Source organism: Acinonyx jubatus, chromosome E2 (assembly GCF_027475565.1).
Source record: "Acinonyx jubatus isolate Ajub_Pintada_27869175 chromosome E2, VMU_Ajub_asm_v1.0, whole genome shotgun sequence".
NCBI lineage: Eukaryota > Metazoa > Chordata > Mammalia > Carnivora > Felidae > Acinonyx > Acinonyx jubatus.
The window spans coordinates 52,628,307-52,651,041 of NC_069396.1; the positions used below are offsets into that span (position 1 = coordinate 52,628,307).

Consider the following 22,735-nt stretch of genomic DNA (forward strand, 5'->3'; position numbering starts at 1 on the left):
AACTACCCTGTGGTAGCTGAGCAATCCGAAATACTGAGATCTCTGAGTACTTAAGGGAAACCCATTCCCTGGATCTTCGGGAATCCCAACCACCTCTACCCACAGCTCCCAATCCCAGTCGCTGACTGACCCCTATCTCCTTTTGGTAAGTACGTCAGCTCAGTTGTGGACTCACCCCTCCGGAAGTTCTGAGAGACCCACTCGTCATCACCCACTAGGCAAATTCATTTGACTTAGCCCTGTAGTAAAACCTGCCAGGTCTCCTACCACGCAGATATGGGGCCCTAGTGGGCTCAGCAATAGGTAGTTCCCTAAACCACTTGTGTTGATTCACAGTCTTGGAGTCTCTTTTTAAAAATAATTTTTAGGGGTGCACGGGTGGCTCAGTCGGTTAAGTGTCCAGCTCTTGGTTTCCGCTCAGGTCATGATCAGGTAGCTCATGAGTTCAAGTCCTGCATCAGGCTCTGTGCTGACAGTGCAGAGAGTGCTTGAGATCTTCTCTATCCCTCTGTCTCTCTGTCCCTCCCCCACTCTGTCTCTCTCTCTCAAAATAATAAACTTAAAAAAATAAAAATAAAATTTTTAGACTCATATATGATTACCATGTCCCATTGGCAAGTGATTAATATCCTTTCCATCTTAGCTGAAACCCCATTTCCCACGTTTCCCTTGGCTAAAGGCCAATCCCTAGACAAAGCAAGTCTAGTAATCTAGATCTGAATTTGCCATGACAAGGATAGGGCAGGAACTCTAGGCTGGACATTTGGCTCTCAAAAGAATGGAAGACTTTTGGGAAAAAGACATTTATAGAAAAAAAAAAATCGCTGACACCCAGGACTTAGTCCTGGTGGACTGATTTATTGACCAACAACATTACTCCTCCAGTTTCCTTCCAGGAGCTGGACAGATCAGTCAAGAAGCAGATTTGGTAGACATGACAAATAGTGAATATCATGGGCGTGTGTATATACTGAGGAAGGGGATGGGGAAAACACAGTGACAGTGGTAACCAGGAAGGATGGGGTCTGAGAGGGGGATGCAAAGTCAGGCCCCATGTGTCCACCAAATTATGCCTCTACTTTTGGGAATAATAGCAATTCTGTGTCTGGGGACATCAACAGTTGCAAGTTGGTATGAGCTGCCTCTTATGCTATTTCCAGGAATGTGTGATGTCAAGTCAAATGAATGAAGTTAGGCAATCATACAACAGGTTGATCAGCAACTTGATTATCACCTCGCAGGATTTCCTACTTTTGGACCTCTTTAACGGGCATTGGCTGGATGAAGGGTAAGGATTTGGAAGATACCATAGGCTTACCCTGGCTTGTGGGATTGAAGGGAATCCTGTGGGTGAGGCAGTATGCAAAATATGTGTGGATGGGGAGGATGACAGTGAGAAAAAGGGCAATCGTTGCAAGAAGCCCCAATGATGGGTATTGGTGAAGCACCTCTTTTGACTGTGGAAAGATGGGAAAGGGGTTCAGAACATCAAAGTTCCCAGAAAAGTGAGGACTGTAGAAGGGAAGGGTGGGATAGGAACCAGGGCAGATGACCAATGAGTCTTCAGGGAGTCAGAGAATGAGACGATAGCATCTTTAGGCCATGAGTGGATTGAAAGATCTGGCCCCCACTCTCTAGCAAGGTCTAGTGTCTAGGGAAAGAAGCTCACACTGAGTCCCAGGCCACATAGGTGATAGTCTTCAGAGACAGATGAGTCAGAGTAATCACAAACAGGGCTAGCAGCACAACGGGACAGGGAAAGCACCACAGCCAATGGATGGGAGAGATGAGGGGTCCCCACATGATCGCCAAGTCTTCAAGGAACCTGGGAGGAAGGGCCACAAGACTGTGGGAGGCCTAGTCAGGCCTCACCCAGCCTTGGGGGTGGAGGGCAGCCCAACCTTAGCATCTTTCAAATATTCTACTTCATCTCCCAAACTCTGCCTCAGCTCAAGACTCATCCTCTCTTATCTTCTCCCTAGTCAGTCTTGCATCGCGACCCAAGAAAAATTTTCAAACATTTCTCTACTGCTCAAAATTGTTCATGGGTACCTAATGCCCTTGGGATAAAGGCCAAGTCCCTTTCATTCATTCCATGAATATGAAAATGTTTATGATGTGTGAGGGACTCTTCTACATGCTGGGTATCCATACTAACCAGCTCAGACTGGAAAAGGCAGCAACACTTGACCCTCGGGGGGAACTTTTCTTAGTTTCTTCAAGCCCATGTATCCAACTCCTTTATTGCATGTTCTCAATTGCAATAAATATCCAAGTGGGGTCTTTTGGCCACGAAGGCCCTTCTCTTTGTCTTTTCTTTGGAATATTGCAATAGCACCCAACTGTTCTCCTTGCTTCACTCCTGACTCCTCATAGTCTATTCTCCACACAGCAGTCATAGGTATTTTTTTAAATTGACGATGTCACTCCCCTGCTCAAAACCTTCCAATGCCTCCTCTCGTGCTGCAGAAAAAAAACTAAGTACTGCTATAGCTTAGAAGGTCTTCCTTGATCTCCTGTTATCTCTCTGGAACATTCTACTCCAACCTCTCCGATCTCCTTGCTCCTCAAAAATTCCAGGCATGATGCTTCCTCTTGCCTTGGTACTCAGTGTTTCCTCTACTTGGAACACTTCCTCAAAATCATGGCTCCTTCCTTCACTTCCTTCAGGAGTCTGCTCAAATGTCACCTTATCAGAGAGGCCTTCCCTGCAATCCAACCTAAATTAGCACCCACACATACTCCCATTCTTGATCATTTTACTTTACCTTTTGATTTTCTCCTGTCAATTGTCACCACCTGACGTTTAAAAAAAAATTTTTTTTTCAACGTTTATTTATTTTTGGGACAGAGAGAGACAGAGCATGAACGGGGGAGGGGCAGAGAGAGAGGGAGACACAGAATCGGAAACAGGCTCCAGGCTCTGAGCCATCAGCCCAGAGCCCGACGCGGAGCTCGAACTCCCGGACCGCGAGATCGTGACCTGGCTGAAGTCGGACGCTTAACCGACTGTGCCACCCAGGCGCCCCTGATTTTTATTCGTTCATCTGGTTACTGCCTATCACCAGCACTAGAATATAAATTCCTTGAGGACAGGGATGCTTGTTTTATTCAATAACCTTGGTGATTAAAACAGTGCTTGGCACATATTAAGCACTCAAGAAATATGTTAAATGAATGAATAAACATGTTCCTCCGAAGGCCCTGAGGTTAAGAGTCCCTGCATCACTCTAGCTGGGTGACAACAGAAGCAACCAGAAAGGGGTCAACCTTCCCTATAGACCCAAGCTATCACCTCCTGGCCCCACAGGCCCAGCCCACAGCCATGTTTTCAAATATGATGATGATGGGGGCGCCTGGGTGGCGCAGTCGGTTAAGCGTCCGACTTCAGCCAGGTCACGATCTCGCGGTGCGTGAGTTCGAGCCCCGCGTCAGGCTCTGGGCTGATGGCTCAGAGCCTGGAGCCTGTTTCCGATTCTGTGTCTCCCTCTCTCTCTGCCCCTCCCCCGTTCATGCTCTGTCTCTCTGTCCCAAAAATAAATAAACGTTGAAAAAAAAAATTAAAAAAAAAATGATGATGATGATGATGATGGGGAGGACTGTTCACTATTCATTCAGCAGGCTGATGAAGTAGATGCCTGAAGGTCGAGTGAAGAAGAAGCCACACAGGAACATGAGCCCAAAGACAACCACTGGAGGGAACACTGGATGGGATCAAGATCAGAAGTCTAGTTGGGTGACAAGGGCTAAGCATAGGTTATAGACCTGAGCTGGGTAAGAGTCTCAGATAAATCAGGGCCATTGGTAGGAGTAGGGCATTGGTCAGAGTACCGGTAGGCTGTTTTGTGTATTTCCTGAAAGAAGAAAAGGTGTCCTGGAGTGGGGTTAGGATGCCCTGCATGATCCCTACCATGGTGCTCAGCCCCAATGTCAGCAAAAACAGGAAGAGGATAGACCAGCAGACAGACCCAGGAATGAATGACATGGTTTCAACGAAGGCCATGAATGCAAGGCTTGGGCCCTCCTTAACCTGTTGAGGGGAGAGAGGGTAGGAGTTAAAGTGTCCTTGGACTTAACAAAAAAATACAGACAAGGATACTATCTACCTTCCCTGGAAAACTCCCTAAAAGCTGTGGGTCGCTGAGAAAATCAGATCTCCAAGCTGACCCTCTGACATGGAAAACCAGTCTACCTGGCATTACCTGTGGAGGGCATTCTGCAAGTTCTAGTTCTCTGCATCATCTGGGCTGCAGGTTATCCTGGTGCTTCTGGGATGTTTTTCTGGTGCTAGCAAAAGCTGAAATTTCTGTTTCACAAAAGGCTTTGAGTAACTCCACGCCCTGCTCACCTACTTTTACTGACCTTCAAAAACTGCTTCTCTAAGTTGCAGTCACTCAAGTGGCTGAGGACAATGCTCTTGATGTGCTGGAGGAGGCTGTCCAGCCAGGAGTCAAGGTAGAGTAGGGCTATCAACCCGATTGGAAGGGGGCTGGGCCTCAAGAGGGAATTTCCCTACGGTTATCAGCTTCTCAAGCATTTCAGCATTCCTGGGGGTAAGGCGCTGAATCACACAGGACCATTTGGCCCCTCAGGAGATCACCTCCTTTTCCCTTATCTTCTAGATAAGGAAGGGCACCACTAACCTAGCATTATTGATCCAGGCACGGTAGAGCCTGAGGCGAAACCTAGAAGGTACTCACCTCCAGGATCATGAATTTATGTGAGCCTGGAGAACTTATGACCATGGGGGAAGCCCAGGAGGAGTGTTTTGCATTATCTTCACAGGAACTCTGGGATATCTGCTGCAGTGACAGGTGTCTTATTCACCACCTACCTCTTCCCCTTGCTCTCTTCTTAACTAGTGGGTAAAAGGCAATCTTCTAGGCTTTGCATTACCGAATGTCAGGAAGCACCATTTACTTAGATTACCATGTACATAATGCTGCCCTGGAGGTGAGCTAGTGAGAGAAACTGCTTGGACTTTTTCATCTGAATCCTGTTGACCTATTTACCTTATCTTCCTCCCATGATCCTCTGAACATTTTATGCTCTAATCACGCTTAACTACTTACAATTTCAGGGCTGGCCATGCTCTTTCATGCCCAAGACCACCCTCACCCCACTACCATTCTTCACTTGACCAATTCCTACAGATCGTTAAAAATCCAATTCATTGCTCTACACGAACTGCAGTAGAAGGCTTGACACAACTTACTGCTAAGAGCAAAATGCAAGGTGCAGGGAACTAAGTATAGTTTGATCACATTTTAGAAAACAAAATACTGTATGTCCTTCTGGTAATAGGCAAGCTAAATATTTGGATCAACCTTCTCACTGTAAATAAGTTAAAAGTCTGAAAAATATTTTTAATCTTCTTAATTAAAATATTGATAAAATGAGAAATTATTATACAAAAATTGAAGTGCACACAAAAACAGTGGGGAAAGGGGACTTCCAAAGCAACTTGTTCCCAAAGGTAAAAGCCAAATACAGCACTGTACCCCTAGTTTCCAATTTTATGACTTTTAAGAAATAAAAGGAGAATGAGGGTCAGATATAAAGCACCAGAGCCTGCACAAAGTAAGAATCAGACCAGAAGGTCTTCCCCTAATCTCGCAATTCAAAGGGCTACTACACCTTCAGTATAAAAATGAACCAGAAGCTTGCACTCAACCCTTCCACAAGACAGGGAATGCCAAAGAAGGCTGCTTCAGAAATGATCAGAACAAAGGGAAATGTTTTAAAGTTGCTGACATGGGGTGCCTAAGTGGCTCAGTCGGTTGAGCACTCGACTCTTGATTTTGGCTCAGGTCATGGTCTCACAGTTCATGGGTTCGAGCCCCATGTTAGCCTCTGCACTGACAGCATGGAGACTGCTTGGGATTTTCTCTCTCTCCCTCTCTCTCTGCCCCTCCCCTAATCACTTACTTTCTCTCTCTCTCTCTCTCAAAATAAATAAACATTAAAAAATAAAACTCCGAAAAATAAAAAATAAAAAAATAAATAAAACTCTGGGGGGCGCCGGGGTGACTCAGTCATGTAAGCATCCCACTTTGGCTCAGGTCATGATCTCATAGTCTGTGAGTTCAAGCCCCTGTGTCGGGCTCTGTGCTGACATCTCGGAGCCTGGAGCCTGCTTCAGAGTCTGTGAAGATTCTCTCCAGCTCATTCATTCTATCTCAAAAATAAATAAACATTAAAATTTTTTTAAAAATAAAGTTCCTTACATGTCATAACCAAGTCAATCCTAGGTTGGATGTGCAGCCCAAATATTTGATCCTGGTTGTCTCAAGAACTCAAGCCAAGAACTGAGTTTCAAGTAGTCTCTTTCTAATGTCCCTATGCATCAGGTAGAAACAAAAGTCCTATTTATAGGAATATACTTTCATCCTAGGCCTTAAGAATTCCTACAAATAATGGTCAAATAAATAGGACAAAGAGACAATTAAGTACACAAAAAGAAGACACCATGAGCAATAACCATCAGAAACAACATAGTAAAAATTGACCTAAAGTTACTTCCAAATATTAGAATTGTTGAAGATTATATTTGCTGTGCTTAAATAATAAAAGACAAGCTTGGAAGTATTTCAAAGGAAAAAGAGCATCTTTTCATGTGTCTGTTAGCCATCTGGATGTCTTCTTTGGAAAAGTGTCTATTCATGTCTTCTGCCCATTTAACTAGGTTGTTTGTTTTTTGGGTGTTGAGTTTGATAAGTTCTTTATAGATTTTGGATACTAACTCTTTATCAGATGGGCTAGATGGGTGATAGGTATTAAGGAGGGCACTTGTTGGAGCACAGGGTGGCTCAAGTCAGTGAAGTGTCTGACTCTTGATTTCAGCTCAGGTCATGATCTCACAGTTCACGGGTTCGAGCCCCACGTCGAGCTTTGTGCTGACAGCTCGGACCCTGGAGCCTGCTTCGGATGCTGTGTCTCCCTCTCTCTCTGTCCCTCCCCAGCTCACTCTCTCTCTCTCTCTCTCTCAAAAATAAACATTAAAAAAATTTTTTAAATCAAACTGAAAACTAAACATTAAAAAATCTTGAAAGAGGCAGAGAAAAATGATACACTACATATTCAGCAACAGCAATCTCAAAGACTACAAATTCCTCATCAGAAATGGAGCCCAACAGCAAACAGTACATTTTTTTTAAGTTTATTCATTTATTTTGAGAGAGAGAGTGAATGTGTGAGTAGGAGAGGGGCAAAGAGAGAGGGAGAGAGAATCCCAAGCAGGATCCGCACTGCCAGTGGCAGAGCCCAGTGTGGGGCTCAAACTCACAAACTGTGAGATCATGACCTGAGTTGAAGTCAGATGCTTAACTGACTGAGCCCCCCAGATGCCCCTGAAGTATTAATTCTAAACAGACTGTAGAAAGTTAAGTGCACACTTTTGTTGGGTTGTCCTCTTAGTGTGTTTTAGGAGTTCTTTACATATTCTGAATATAAATGTATAGAACATATAAATTTCTCCAATACTGGGACATGCATTTTCATTATCTTCACGGGTATCTTTCAAAGAGAAAATGGTTTGACTTTTTATGGTGTCCAGTTATTGACTGTAACAAGGCCTTACATACTAAGGAGTGAAGAGAACTCTAAAGAATAGAGGAGCCACTGATCTACAGGACGGCAGGCACTACCACCAGGCCTTAGATCATCTAAGAAAAAAATTAACATGGAAAAGTGATTCCCAGGATATAGTGTTAAATGAAAAAAGGATAAAAACTAACTTCTGCATAAGAAAGAAGGGTAAAAAGGGGGGCCTGGGTGGCTCAGTCGGTTAAGCATCCGACTTTGGCTCAGGTCATGATCTTGCAGTTGTGAGTTCGAGTCCTGCATCAGGCTCTGTGCCGACAGCTCGGAGACTGGAGCCTGCTTTCGAATCTGTGTCTCCCTCTCTCTCTGCCCCCCCCATTCGTTCTCTCTCTCTCTCTCTCTCCCTCAAGAATAAACATTTAAAACAATTTCCTTTAAAAAAAATTTTTTTAACGTTTATTTATTTTTGAGACAGAGAGAGACAGAGCATGAACGGGGGAGGGGCAGAGAGAGGGAGACACAGAATCTGAAACAGGCTCCAGGCTCTGAGCTGTCAGCACAAAGCCCGACGAAGGGCTCGAACTCACGGACCGTGAGATCATGACCTGAGCCCAAGTCGGACGCTTAACCAACCAAGCCACCCAGGCGCCCCAAACAATTTCCTTTTAAATAAAAAGAAGGGTAAATAAAAATATATACATCTTTCTCTTTGTTTTTACAAACACACACAGGAAGGATAAATAAAAACATAATGAGATCGGTTTACCTATAAGGGATGGATGAGAAATGGGTTGAAGTGCTGGTGAAATTTCTGAGTGTCCCTTTGTATAATTTTCTCTTTTGAAACCATATTAATGTTTCACATTAAAATAAAAGTTTGAGGGACATTAAAATTCCATATAAACAGAAACAAATGAACATAACTGTATTTCAAGTAAGTGACAATCATACTGAATGAAGGAAAAAGAACTAACCCAAGTAATTTTTAAAAAAAATTTTTTTTAACGTTTATTTATTTTTGAGACAGAGAGAGACAGAGCATGAACGGGGGAGGGTCAGAGAGAGAGGGAGACACAGAATCTGAAACAGGCTCCAGGCTCTGAGCTGTCAGCACAGAGCCCAACGTGGGGCTTGAACTCATGGACCGCGAGATCATGACCTGAGCTGAAGTTGGCCGCTCAACCGACTGAGCCACCCAGGCGCCCCTTACCCAAGTAATTTTGAACACAGCATTTTAACTATAAAATTCAGGATAAAGACAAAAAGTTGTCAACAAATACTGAACTCTGGGATTAGTATGTTTGTTTCCGCAATGGAATGAGCTAGCAATTCTGTAACTATTTGCTGTGCATTCTAGCATGGAGATTAAGCAAGTGTGTGTGTGTGTGTGTGTGTGTGTGTGTGTGTGTGTGTGTGTCTGTATGACAGTGAGACCAGCAACAAGAGATAGAAAGACCATTACAATCCTAATAATACTGTGGAAGGAAAGACCATTACAATCCTAAATACTGTGGAAGGTAACCTGGCATTATCCACTGAAGCTATACGTGGGGTAGAAACATGACCACAGTATTTTGCAGTTCCTCCCATCAAGAGGTAAAGTCTGTTTCTCCACCCCTCAAATCTGGGGTGGCTTTGTGACTTCCTTTGACTAAAGAAATGTAGCAGCAATGACAATGAGAGTATTCCCATGCTTAGGCTTCAAGACACTTTGCTGATTCCACCTAGGTTCTCTGTGAGCTGTCGTATGAGGAAGCCCAAGCTAGCCACACAGAGAGGCCTCCCGGAAACAGCAGGCCTTGCGGACCCACCAGCTGACCAGAGCGCTCAAGTGAGCCCTGTCAACACCGCACACAGCAAAGCGGTGCAGTCCCAGCTGGGCCTAGCTGAATGCAGACATGCGAGTTAACCCATGCAAGCCCAATAGAAGAACTTGCCAGCCAACCCATAGAATCTTAAGAAAAAATAAATCATTCTTGGTTTCAGCCATTTACTTTCGGAGTGATTTGTCACACGGTAACATAGAACGCGGCATCAACAATCTCACTCATAGATATATACCCTACACACGTAAGCACATGTGTAGTACATCAGGAACACGTGTAAGAATGTTTAGAACAGCATTGTTTTAATAGCCCAAAACTGGAAAGACTCTAAATGGTCAATAGTATAATGGATAAATAAATTGTGGAATGTTCACATACTGGAACATTATACAGCATTAAAAGCACAGATTATATGGATGAATCTTATGAACACACATTGAAATGAAAGAAGTAAAACACAAAAGAATACAAAGGGAATGTATATGTAAGTGAACAAATTAAACTATATAAATGGACACGTTAAACTATATTGTACTTAGATATGCATACGTAGATAATAAAATATAAAAAAAAACAAAGAACTAATTACCATAAAAGCCAGGACAGTGGGTGTGAGGAAAGAGTTTATAATTAGAGATACACAGAGATCTTCTATGGGTCATTCTAGTTGTTAACATGGGTGCTGTTTATTTTATAGTTATTTATTCTGCATATGTTGTTTTATGTGTGTTTCTATATGTAGGTAATACCTCATAATAAAATGTTTTTTAAACATTAAAAAATACCATTACACTCCCACCAGACTGGCAAAAATTTTAAAGTGTGACCAAGTGTAATCAAACGTGCAGAAAGTGGGATATGCAGAATTCTCACACATCATAAGCCATTTTGGTAATGAGACAACACACAGTAAGACTAAAGGTGTGGGCACCCTACCCAGCAATTCCATTCCTAAGTATACACCCCAGAGGACTCTTGCACATAAGCACATGAATATTCCTGGGTTAATTCTAGAAGAAAAGAGTGCTTATTTAAATGGATTAGGATAGGGACAAATTCAGCTTAGGTTTGCCTCCTCTAGGAGTCCTTCTCTGACTAGCCCAGTCAGAATTAAAGGCTCTGTCTTCTATACTCCCCATCACCCCTGTTATTAGTTATCATGAGTCTGTGACTGTCTGATTATGCAATTCCCCCACCTCCTCCCTCCGAAAACTGAAAACTCAGTGAAAGCAAGAACTGTGGTCTGATTCACCTGTCCACATCTCTGTGGTACACAAAGAGTTCTTTCTAAATGTCTGATGAGTGTTTTTGAAACTAATGCTTAAAGAATGAAAAACAAGGGGTGAGCAGACAATAAAAAATCTCGTTCTGAGAGTCCTTTTGGGGTTTAAGTGCGACAGATTGACAGAAATCCCTAAACTTAGGAGTTGAAAGTTAAAAGTGAAAACATTCAGCAAGTGGAAAGTTCTCCATATAGGTGTGCTCTTAGATGGTATCTGAGACCAGAGTAATCTTGAATGTTTGCCACTTTTAGCCTATCTCTGTGGTGGTACTCTGAAGTGGATGGCTGCCAATCTCTGAGTTTGAAGATTTCTAGGGCCAGAAAGAGGCTCTGGGCAAAATATTATATGACAGAGATTCTACTGTCTCTGTGTTTTGCTCCACGGGACAGTAGAGACTTGCAAGTGCACCTGATGTTGCCAGCTGTGGACAGGAGTCTCTGTAGCACGTTGAAAGTCAGGGTCTTTAGGTTTTGTAGTTCCCTGGCGCTGGCACCCTCAACTAAGGGGCTGGCCTTACTTCTCACTGCAGCGGTACGTGATGACTGTGGCCCAAAAGCCCAGGACACAGAAGTAAAAAGATGTGACCAGCAGCATGCTGAGCAGGTTGACCAGAGTCACGACGAAGGCATCAATGAGACAGTTGCTGGATGGGTACATGTGCGAGGATAAGGAGACAAGGCCAAAGCCTAGACACAAGGCAAACAAGACCCGGTTCCCTACTTCATGCCATACATCCATGTTGTACATAGTTGATATCTAAAAGGGGGAAGACAAGTACAAGGTGAAATGTCAAAGAAGGAGAGGAGAACCTTAGCAAGTATGGGGGGAAGGACACGGGGTAATAAGGGGGAAAGCATGCCCTAAAAATAGACAATAGGAGTCTGCCAAGGCCCGGTAGCAGAGTGAGGAAGATGTACTTTACCTCGGAAAGCATCAAATACTGAAGGCCAAACACTGCCCCTCAGAGCAGTAGACACAGATGAGGAAACTGAGGACGATGCAATAAGAGACTGGTACCAAGACATACATTACCTGAATTGAGAATGGGACATATCAGCAAGCATGTACCAGTGAGGGGTCAACCAACAATCAACAGGGATCAAAAGTTCTGAGTCAGAAGTGAGGAGGAGACAGTTTTCAGCAAGGGTCAAGGGCTGGTGGGAGCAAAAGGCCAGAAGGAGCAAGACATTAGGAGATCAGTGATAACAATATTAGATGAGGTCTAAGGCATCCGAGAACACCAATGGTGGCTTATGTTTCCAGAGAACTTGAGCCCATTAATAATGAAAGCGCTAACAAGATACCAGGACACCAATAAGAACAATTTCAGACTGAAGACTGGTGACCCACCATCCTCAATTCTGTCTGAGGCCTTCAAGGTCAGCAGGTACCAGAAGTACATGGAAGGTGTTGTCCTTCAGGATCTGGGGGGACCTGTCTTTGGACATGCCTGCTAGATAGGGTGATCCCTCCCTTTTCTTTAGCCTTTCTCCCACTTCCTCCATCTCTTTCTCCCTCCCATTTCTTCTTCTTTCTAAGATTTTCCTCTTCTTTATCCCTCCTCACTCCTTTCTCCTCTTCCAAATTCCCTTCCAGCTGTTTTCCCCATCTCCTCCTCTCTCACTTCTTCCTCACCAAATTCACTGGAGTTCATCAATAAGGGAAGTTCTCCCATGGACCTGGAAACTGGAAGGACTGGGCCAAGTAGGACAGGATCCAGGCATTGACCACATTCAAGTATAAGCTGGTGATGAAGCACACCTGAGGGCCACAAGGGAGGTGGCTGGGGAGGAAGAATGAGAACAGGAAAAAAGAGGGGATTAGAGAGAGAGGACTGGGAAATGAAGAGACTTGACCTGTGGAAGTGAAGTCATGGGACCCATCCCAGGACAAGGGTCAGGGTGCGAGTGGGGTGTAAAGGGCAGGCCGGGGCAGCCCAGGACTCCTCACCATGAAGCTGGTATACCCCACACCACCAATCCAGGGGCTGATGACCTTCCATACACCAATGCTGCCCTGACGCATTCTCTGACCGGCTGCCATCTCCAGGAATAAGAGGAACCCCGATCAAGAACAGCACGTGGATACAGAAGATGAGAAAACTGCCTGTGCAAGGGAGTCAGGAGGGCTCTGAGAACCACCTGGCTTTTCAGTGCCTAAACTTCTTTGGGGGTCCGGGAAAACACATTCCCCCGCCCCGTGACCTCCCTCAGGGCCACAGGCATCAGGGCTCAACTGTTTCCACATCCCTCATAGTCCCAGGTACCCCTTCACCCCTAGTTTCTGTAAGACCCAGATGCCTAGTTTCCACCCCCACCCTGGACCACCATCCTTATATTCTGATACCCTGCACCCCTACCCTCTTATGATCCTAAGTGTTCAGGCACCTGACTCCTATCCTGCTCAGAGTACCACATTTCCAGCCTCTACAGATCTCAGAAACCCTGGAGTTTGAAGCCTCTTGTGGATCCATGATTCCTGGTCCCCAAACTTACAACCTCCATTGTGAGATCACAGGAAGAAAACATGCCAGAGATCACTCATCTTCATGGAGTAGCCTACCTGAGTCAGGATGTACTCAACCTTATTGGACCAGCATGGACGGTTAAAAAAGGCCTCTCTCTTTTCCTTCTCTGCAACCTGCCCCTTCCCACATAAGGGTTTCTGGGTCAGGGTAGCTGCCACTCTTTTTTTTTTTTTTTTTTTTTTTGTACGTTTATTCATCTTTGAGAGACAGAGAGAGAGACAGAGCATGAGGGGGGAAGGGGTAGAGAGAGAGAGACAAAGAATCCGAAGCAGGCTCCAGGCTCTGAGCTGTCAGCACAGAGCCTGACGCAGGGCTTGAACTCATGAACTGCAAGATCTTGACCTGAACCGAAGTCAGACGCTCAACCGACTGAGCCACCCAGGTGCCCCGGTAGCTGCCACTTCCAATGCAGAGATGTGCCTGGACTGGCTAGCTCTGTACTTGGCCTCACAAGCCTGCATCTCCCAGGCCTAAGCCTTTGCCACCTGGGCCTCCAAAGCCTGGGACTCTGAAAGCCGGACCATCGCAGGCCAGGGAGCCATGCCCTTATCTTCAAGATTGTCTTTCTTGGGCACTCTCAGAAAGTTCTGTCTCAGTAGAGATGGCTTTTGCCAGTAAAGATGTGGAATCCTGGGCCTCTATCTTCATTCTAGGCAGACTCCCTGGAGCAGCTCCAGCTTTTTCAATGGGGTGTTCACCTTCCTGAACAGACCTTAAGGACACCAAAACCTACATTTAGATTTGAGAGTCAAAACATATAAAAATCTCTATATAAGTTTTACCTCTTAGAAATATTTCAGTACAAGGGAGAAGGGTAGAGATAGCCAAGCTAACAGTTGGGAATCGCACTCAAAGGGCTTCTAAAAACATTGAGGTATACTCCCTATGGAGAGAAGTACCATTTATAGTGGGTTTTTGAATCAATGAAACAAACTTCAGGGTGCCTGGCTGGCTCAGTCAGAAGAGCGTGTGACTCTTGATCTCAGGGTTACAAGTTCAAGCCCCATGCTGGGTGTAGAGATTACATAAATTGAAAAACTGAAAAAATAAAGAAATGAATTTAATACATCTTGCTTATAACCTTAGGAAGGTTCCTTTAACTCTCTGGGCTTTCTCATCTGTAGAACACTCAGGTCTCTGCTCAAATATCACCTCACCAGAGAGGTCTTCCCTATCCACCTATTTAAAATAGCAGCTACCCATCCCCACTACTCTCTCCATCCTACCCCCTTTTATTTTTCTTCATAGCATTTTTCACCTCCTGATGCGATTAGCTATTGATTGTTCATCTCGTTTTTGTCTATCTCCGCCCCCCGCAACTCCCCACTGACTGCTCTTTCCCCAGCAAGAGGACAGTGCTCTACCTCACATCTGGGGACACTCTCCTCTCTGCACTTCTGCCACTCTGACCTGTCGCTGACTCCTCAAATGCTCTACAAGAGAATGGGCAAGGAGTGTTGCTGAAAAATAAAAGGAAAAAAGGGAGGGGAAGAGAGAGGGAACTGGATTTTTCTTTCAGAAGGGGAAGGAGCATGCCATCCAAAAGCAGAGGCAACAGGTAGGTCTCAGGGCAGCACTAGCGCATCTGGGTCACAAGAATAATCAGTTGTGAGACATACTGTTTGGAAAGAGTTCTTACTAGGTCAGGAAATGCTTATAATTCAATGACAGGTTAAAAACCAAAACTGAGACGCAAATCTGTGTCTATAGTTCTATCTCTACTACCTTTAAAAGCGCAATGAAAGCAAAGGCTGAAAGAAAATACACCAATGTGTAGAAGACAATAAGATATTTTTATATCTTTCTCTCTGATTTTATTTTATTAAAATGTCTAAAAAAAGTATTGCTTCAATAATCGAGAAAAGTATGTCTTGACATGTAAAAATTAAAAATAAAAAGATGAGGGGTGCCTGGGTGGCTCAGTTGGTTAAGCGGCTGACTTCAGCTCAGGTGATGATCTCACCATTCGTGGGGTCAAGCCCTGTGTCAGGATCTGAGCTCAGAGCCTGGAGCCTGCTTCAGATTCTATGTCTCCATCTCTCTCTCTGCCCCCCCCCCCTCGTTTGCGTGCTCTCTTTCTCAAAAATAAATAAACTTAAAAATAAAAAGATGATACTGGACACAGAAGTCAGATTGAAGGAGTTCTTTCACCCATGTATGGGGCAACTAAAGCATCAAAATAAATAATAGTAACAGATGAGAACCCATAGAATAAAGTAAGAATCCATGAATCCATAACGATATAAATGAGCAAAAGGAAAATTTCTCCTTACAGCAAAATGAAAACTAATAAAAGTATAAGGAATGATGGAATTAGAAAGTCATCATTTGGAAACCATTGAAATTTATAACTAATTCAAGCAAGAATCATCAATGGTTACTAACACAAGAAAGTTTGGTGGGGACAAATAATTGCCCAGTATTAACATATCTCCTCCAAAAAACAAAAACAAAAAACAGAAAAATAGTACCTTTATAGTGTTAGACACCACCTGAACCAAGTAATGAAAGCCAACTGATATCATCTGTCTCCTGATATGATGCACTGAAAAGAACACAACATCATTTCAGTGCTATTCCTGCCAAAAATGTACAACCAGAATCCAATCATGAGGAAACATTAGACAACACAAATTGAGGAACATTCTATAAAAGAACTGGATTATTTTCATTAAAAATTGATCAAAGTCATGAAGATAAGGAAAGATGAAAGAATTGCAAGATTGAAACTACAATTGTAAGTCTGAAGTTATGTGAAAATAAGAAGTTAATACTGGGGGTGCCTGGGTGGCTCAGTTGGTTAAGCGTCTGACTTTGGCTCAGGTCATGATCTCACGTCGGGCTCTGTGCTGACAACTCAGAGCCTGCAGCCTGCTTCGGAATCTGTGTCTCCCTCTCTCTCTGTTCTGCTCATGCTCTGTCTCTCTCTGTCTCTCAAAGATAACGAAATATTTAAAAAAAATTTTTTTTAAAGGTTAATACCAGAACTCGAAAAGCAGCTGGGTTGGACTTCCAGTTTCCAGTTCACATGTTAGGAACTTGGAAGTCACCACTCCATCCTAACAAGTAAAAAGCTGAACAGACTGCAAATCAATAACTGGATCCCTAAGGGAGGTAGGGGCACAGAGTAAACCACTGCCCCCAAGACTGACAGATAGTCAAATACAAAGATTACTTGATTACTGGAGCAGAAATTTAGGAGGAGAAACTGCCAAGGAACTGAAAGAGCGGACCTACGCTGGCCAACTCCATCTTGTTCTGTGCCCTCCACCTTGAGTGACTAAGTCCCCGACATGCCCCCTTTCCGGGAAAATCGCAGAAACCTCAGACCACGCCTCCTCCCCTTGAGTAACCTCCCGCTCACCCGTTCAAACTTCCCGATCAAAACACGACTGGCAACCTGCGTAACAGGACTCCGACCCTTCCCCAGCCAATCGGCTGAGGCCACTGCCATTACCTCACCAACTACCCCTAGACCCCTATGAAATCTTTGTGCTTTTGAAACTTGCTCTCTCTCCCCGGCATCTCACCGCTGTGTTGGTGCAGGTAGGGGATTGAGCTTGAGCTAGCTCGAATAAAGGCTCTGCTTTTGCATCGGACTTGGCTCCCTGGTGGTCTTTGGGGATCATGAATTCTGGGCATAACAGGAACCAGTGCCAGAGAGGGAAAAACTCAATCGTAATTGACAAATTGCTGGAGGCTCAGTGTGCACAATCCGAGAGTTTAAAACTCCAGGAGGACCCAGTCACTGGGGTGAGGCACATTTTGGTGAGTTTGACCTCCGGGAGCCTGATCAAGTTCTCATGGAATATAGGCTGAAAATCCCCTCAGGCTTCCAGAAGGGGAAGGAAAAAGGAGCCATACTGAAATACTCCAGGGCACTCTATTCTTAACAAGGCCTGCCCTCAGGAGAAACTAGTTAACCACAGCCTAATCTGTGGGGTAATATCAAAGTCAGTCTGAGCTAGGGGAAAGAAAATACCAACTCCAGCCCACTCCAGCCATCCTGTCCCACCTAAGAGAGGAGGAAAAAAGCCCCAAGAAACACTTGTGAAATTCAGTCTAGGGCCAAAGGCTCACTAAAAGACTGAGACCCAGCACAGAATACTTGCCCTTCCCCACACCTTATCACCACATTACTTACAGGCCTACTTTACAGCAGTTCCTTTACCCAGTACGTCATTTGCAGCTAACAACAACAACAAAAATTTACAAGGCATACCAAAAGGAAAAAAAATACATAATTTGAAGAGACAGAGTGAGCATCAGAACCACACATGGAAGGCATGCTCGGATTGTCAGACTGAGAATTTGAAACAACCGGGATTAATTTGCTAAAGGCTGTAATGGATAAAGTAGACGGCATGCGAGATGGGCAATGTAAACAGAGAGATTGAAATCCTAAGGAGGAAACAAAAAGAACTGACAGATTAAAAAATAAAACAAAACTGTAACAAAAATGAAGAATACCTTTGATGGGCTTTTTAGTAGACTGGATGTGGCTGAGGAAAGAAACACTGAGCCTGAAGATCTCTCAATAGAAACCTCCGGAACTGAAAAGCAAAGAAAACAAAGACTGAACATCAGCAGGCAGAAAATCAGTAAGGATATGTCAAATCTGACAACACCATCAATCAACTGGATATAACTGACATCTGCTGACCACTTCATCCAATAACAGCAGAATGCACATTTTTCTCAAGCCCACATCCTGGGCCATAAACCAGCTTAACAAACTCAAAAAACAAAAAGTCATACAATGTCTTCTCTCAGTTCACAATTGAATTAAACTAAAAATCTAATGGAAAGATAACTGGAGAATCCCAAAATACGTGGAGATTAAACAAATCATTTCTAATAGTACATGGATCAAGAAAAACTCTCAAGAGAAATTTATAAATATTTTTAACTAAATGAAAATGAAACAAAACTTACCAAAATTCGTGGGATGAAATGAAAGCAGTACTTGGAAGGAAGTTTATGGCACTGAGTGCATACTGGGTGGCTCAGTAGGTTGAGGGTCTGACTCTTGATTTTGGCTTAGGTCACAATCCCAGGGTTGTGGGATCAAGCAAGACCCATGTCAGGCTCCATGATGAGTATGGAGCCTCCTTGAGATTCTCTCCCTCCACCTCTCTCCCCAGCTCATGCCCACACTCTTGCTCTCTCTCTAAGATAAATAAATAAAAAATAAAAATAACAAAAAAACTAAAATTTAAAAAAAGAAGAAAAAAATACCCTGAAAACTATAGAAGACTTATGAAAGAAACTGAAGATGACACAAAGAAATGGAAAAGCATTCCATGCTCATGGACTGGAAGAACAAACATTCTTATAATGTCTACACTACCCAAAGCAATCTACACATTTAATGCAATCCCTATCAAAATACCACCAGCATTCATAACAGGGCTAAAACAATCCTAAAATGTGTATGAACCACAAAAGACCCCAAATAGCCAAAGAAATCCTGAATTAAAAAAAAAAAAACTGGAGTCATCATGATTTTGGATTTCAAGCTATATTACAAAGCCGTAGTCATCAAGATAGTACTGGCACAAAAACAGACACACAGATCAATAGAACAGAAAACCCAGAAATGGACCCACAACTATATGGTCAACTCATCTTCGACAAAGAAGGAAAGAATACCCAATAGAAAAAAGACTCTCTTCAACAACTGGTGCTGGGAAAACTGGATGGTAACATGAAGAATGAAACTGGACCACTTTCTTACACCATACACAAAAATAAATTCAAAACGGATAAAAAACCTAAATGTGAGAAAATAAAAATCCTAGAAGAGAACACAGGCAGCAACCTCTTCAAAACTCAGCTGGAGCACTTCTTACCAGACACATTGTCAAAAGAAAGGGAAACAAAACCAAACATGAACTATTGGGACTTCAAGACAAAAAGTTTCTGCACAGCAAAGGAAACAATCAACAAAACTAAACGGCAGCCTACACCATGGGAGAAGATATTTGTAGATGACATACCTGATAAAGGGTTAGTATCCAAAATCTGTTAAGAACTCATCAAACTCAACACCAAAAAAACAACCCAGTTAAGAAATGGGAGGAAGACATGAATAGGCACTTTTCCAAAGAATACATCCAGATGGCTAACAGACACATGAAAAGATGCTCAACATCACCCAACATTAGGGAAGTACAAATCAAAGCCACAACGATATACCACCTCACACCTGTAAGAATGGCTAAAATTAACAACACAAGCCAGGTATTGGCAAGAATGCAGAGAAAGGGGACCTCTCTTGCACTGCTGGTGGGAATCCAAACTGGTGCAGTCACTCTGAAGAACAGCATGGAGGTTCCTCAAAAAACAGAACTACCCTATGATCCAATAATTGCACGATTAGGTATTTACCCAAAGGATATAAAAATACAGATTGGAAGGGGTACATGCACCCTAACGTTTAAAGCAGCATTATCAACAATAGCCAAACTATAGAGAGAGCCCAAATGTCCATAGACTGATTAATAGATAAAAATATGGTATATATATACAATAGAATGTTACTCAGCCATCAAAGAGAATGAAATCTTGCCATTTGCAATGACGTGGACAGAGCTAGAAAAGAATTATGCTAGACAAAATAAGTCAATCAGAGAAAGACAAATATCATATGATTTCATTCATATGTGGAATTTAAGAAACAAAACAGATGAACATATGGGAAGGGAAGGTGGAGGAAAGAAGAGAGGGGAAAAGACCACAAGGGCTTTTAACAAGAGAACAAACTGAGGATTGACAGAGGGAGGTAGGTAGAAGATAGGCTACATTGGTGATGGGTATTAAGGAGGGAACTTGTGATGAGCCCTGGGTGTTGTATGTAAGTGATGAATCACTGTATTCTACTTCTGAAATCACTATCGCACTGTATATTAACTAAAACTTAAATTTTAAACAATGGAGAAAATCCTGCTACATACACAACAGACAGGATCAAACTGTAGTCACTAAGGGGTTAATTGACATCGATCCTTCCTGATGAAGTCGTTTAATGTTTTAGGAAATAAGTTATAATTTTCCAGGCAGCTTGTTGGAGAGAAACAGAATCCCTCTCCAAAGCCCTTCTGCTCCAATGAACCAACAGCTTCCAGAAGCTGTATCCCAGAGGGTGCAAAAATCTGTGAGCCAATGTGTGAGCCACTTTAGAGAAAACGTGAATGAGTTAATAGGTCTCTCCCTGAGACAAATTGTGCCACCACAGCATTAGCAGGAAGCATTAATTTGAACCACAAGTGTTCTGAGATGAAGAAAAAATTAGGTAGAGAAACTAGCCTGTGGCACAATACTTTTAGTTAAAAGGAAAAAAATTGGGAAACACAACAGAGATAAAAAGTTAAGTCTAGGGGCGCTAAGTGTCCGACTTCGGCTCAGGTCATGATTTCACGGTTCATGAGTTCAAGCCCCACATACGGCTCTGTGCTGACAGCTAAGAGCCTGGAGCCTGCTTCAGATTCTGTGTCTCCCTCTCTCTGCCCCTCCCCCGTTCAAGTCTGTCTCTCTCTCTCAAAAATAAAAACAAACATTAAAAAAAAAGTTAGTAGTATGAATTATAATCCCTAGAAAAACTGCTAAATAAATGTTGTGAAGAGTTATAGCTACTAAGACAATAAATAAATAAAAATGGATACTAAAAATGATTCAAGCTATCCAAAAAAAAAAAAAAAAAAAATCAACAAACAGAAAATTGGAGACCAAAATGCAACCATGTCAATAATTACAGGAAACGTTTTTAGTTTAAGCATTCTAATTAAAAGGCACAAATTTAAAAAATAACTAAATAAAAGGCAAAGATTGTCAGGATGAATAAAAGAGACCCAATTATAAGCTTCTGAAGAGATGAAACTTAAGTTCAAAAACACAGATAGATTGAAAGTACCTTAATAGAAAAAGACCCATCCTGCAAATGAAGCATAAGAAAGCTGTAGTGACCTTATTAATGTAACATAAAATGGGCTTTGAGGTAAAGAGTATTATCAGATTTAAAGAAGGATACTTACTGAGGCGCCTGGGTGGCTCAGTCAGTTAAACGTCCGACTTCAGCTCAGGTCACGATCTCGTGGTCCGTGGGTTCGAGCCCCGCGTCGGGCTCTGGGCTGATGGTTTGGAGCCTGGTGCCTGCTTCTGATTCTGTGTCTCCCTCTCTCTCTGCCCCTCCCCCGTTCATGCTCTGTCTCTCTCTGTCTCAAAAATACATAAAACGTTAAAAAAAATTAAAAAAAAAAAGAAGGATACTTACTAATGATAAAAAATGATGTCAATTCATCATGAAGACAACTAATGTATGCAAACATAACAAATCTCAAAATACATGAGGCAAAAATTTACAAAGGCTAAAGGCTACATGATTTCCACAATCATGGTAGAAGTTAACACTCTTTCTCAGTAAGTGATGGGGAAAAAGAAGACCAAAATATCAGTAAAGATATAGAAGATCCAATAACACTACAAGCGTCCTTGACCTAATTGACATTTATAAAACCCCCAAATAGGCACTTGGGTGGCTAAGTCCATTAAACAACAGACTCTTGATCTCAGCTCAGGTCTTGATCTCAAGGTTGTGAGCTCAAGCCTCAAGTTAGGCTCCACTCTGGGTTTAAAACCCACTTAAACAAAACAAAACAAAACAAAACAGAACACACATACTTCATCAATGCCATAGGCTGGGCTATAAAACAAGTACCCATAAATTTACAAGGATTGAAATCACATAGGGTCTGTTCTCTGACTACAACATAAATAAGTTTGAAATCAATAAGATGTGTAAGAAAGCTGCAAATACTTGGAAATTAAAGAATATATTATTAAGCAATATATAGGTCAGAGAATAAGTCACAAAGAAATTATAAAGTATTTTAAATTGAAGGATAATAAAAATACAAAATATCAAATTTTGTGGGATGCAGCAATAGCAATGCTTAGAGAGAATTTTATAGCTTTACATTCTGTTATTAGAAAGAAAGGTTTCAAATCAATGTCTTACAAAAAGCTTTCAAGACAAGAACAAAATAAATCCAAAAAAGAACAAAGAAAAATATAAATACAAGTAGAAAACAGATAATAGCAAAAAGTAAAGAAGCCAAAGCTGGTTCTTTGAAATGATCACAACACTGGTAAACCCCTAGACAGATTAAGACAAAAGGAGACATGCACATCACCAATATCAGGAATGATAGTGAGGTTATCACTATATATGCTATAGACATTAAAAGAATAAGAAAATATGATGTCAAACTTATGCCAATAAACTTAACAACTTAGATGAATGAGAAAATTTCTTAAAAATACAGCTTAACAAAACTGCAATCAAATGAAATGGGAAATCTGTACAGTTTCATTAAATAAGTTGAATTTCTTATCAAAACCCTTCCCACAGAGAAAATTCCAGGCCCAAACAGTTAATAATTAGTGAATTATACCAAATATTGAAAGAAAAAAATAACACCAACCTTACACAATTACTTCCAGGAAAGAAGAGGAAACACTTCCCAACCCATTTTATAAGTCTATGACCCAAATACCAA

The 22,735-nt window shown here is 42.4% G+C and overlaps 1 protein-coding gene, 1 long non-coding RNA gene and 1 pseudogene across 2 annotated transcripts in view; 1 reads left to right on the forward strand and 2 right to left on the reverse strand.

Moving 5' to 3' along the window:
* Positions 1 to 134, reverse strand: part of LOC106988669 (orphan sodium- and chloride-dependent neurotransmitter transporter NTT5-like) — a 33,607-nt gene extending 33,473 nt beyond the window's left edge. Inside the window, exon 1 of the mRNA XM_027038069.2 lies at positions 7 to 134. The gene's annotated coding sequence lies outside the window, so the exon portion shown is untranslated. The remainder of the gene's footprint in view (positions 1 to 6) is intronic.
* LOC128313310 (uncharacterized) lies at positions 6 to 9,531 on the forward strand. The gene is made up of 3 exons (XR_008293833.1): positions 6 to 145; positions 1,161 to 1,288; positions 9,271 to 9,531. It is a non-coding gene; the product is annotated as an uncharacterized LOC128313310 (long non-coding RNA).
* Positions 787 to 21,377, reverse strand: LOC106988670 (orphan sodium- and chloride-dependent neurotransmitter transporter NTT5-like; annotated as a pseudogene).
* Between the last annotated feature and the right edge of the window lie 1,358 nt (positions 21,378 to 22,735).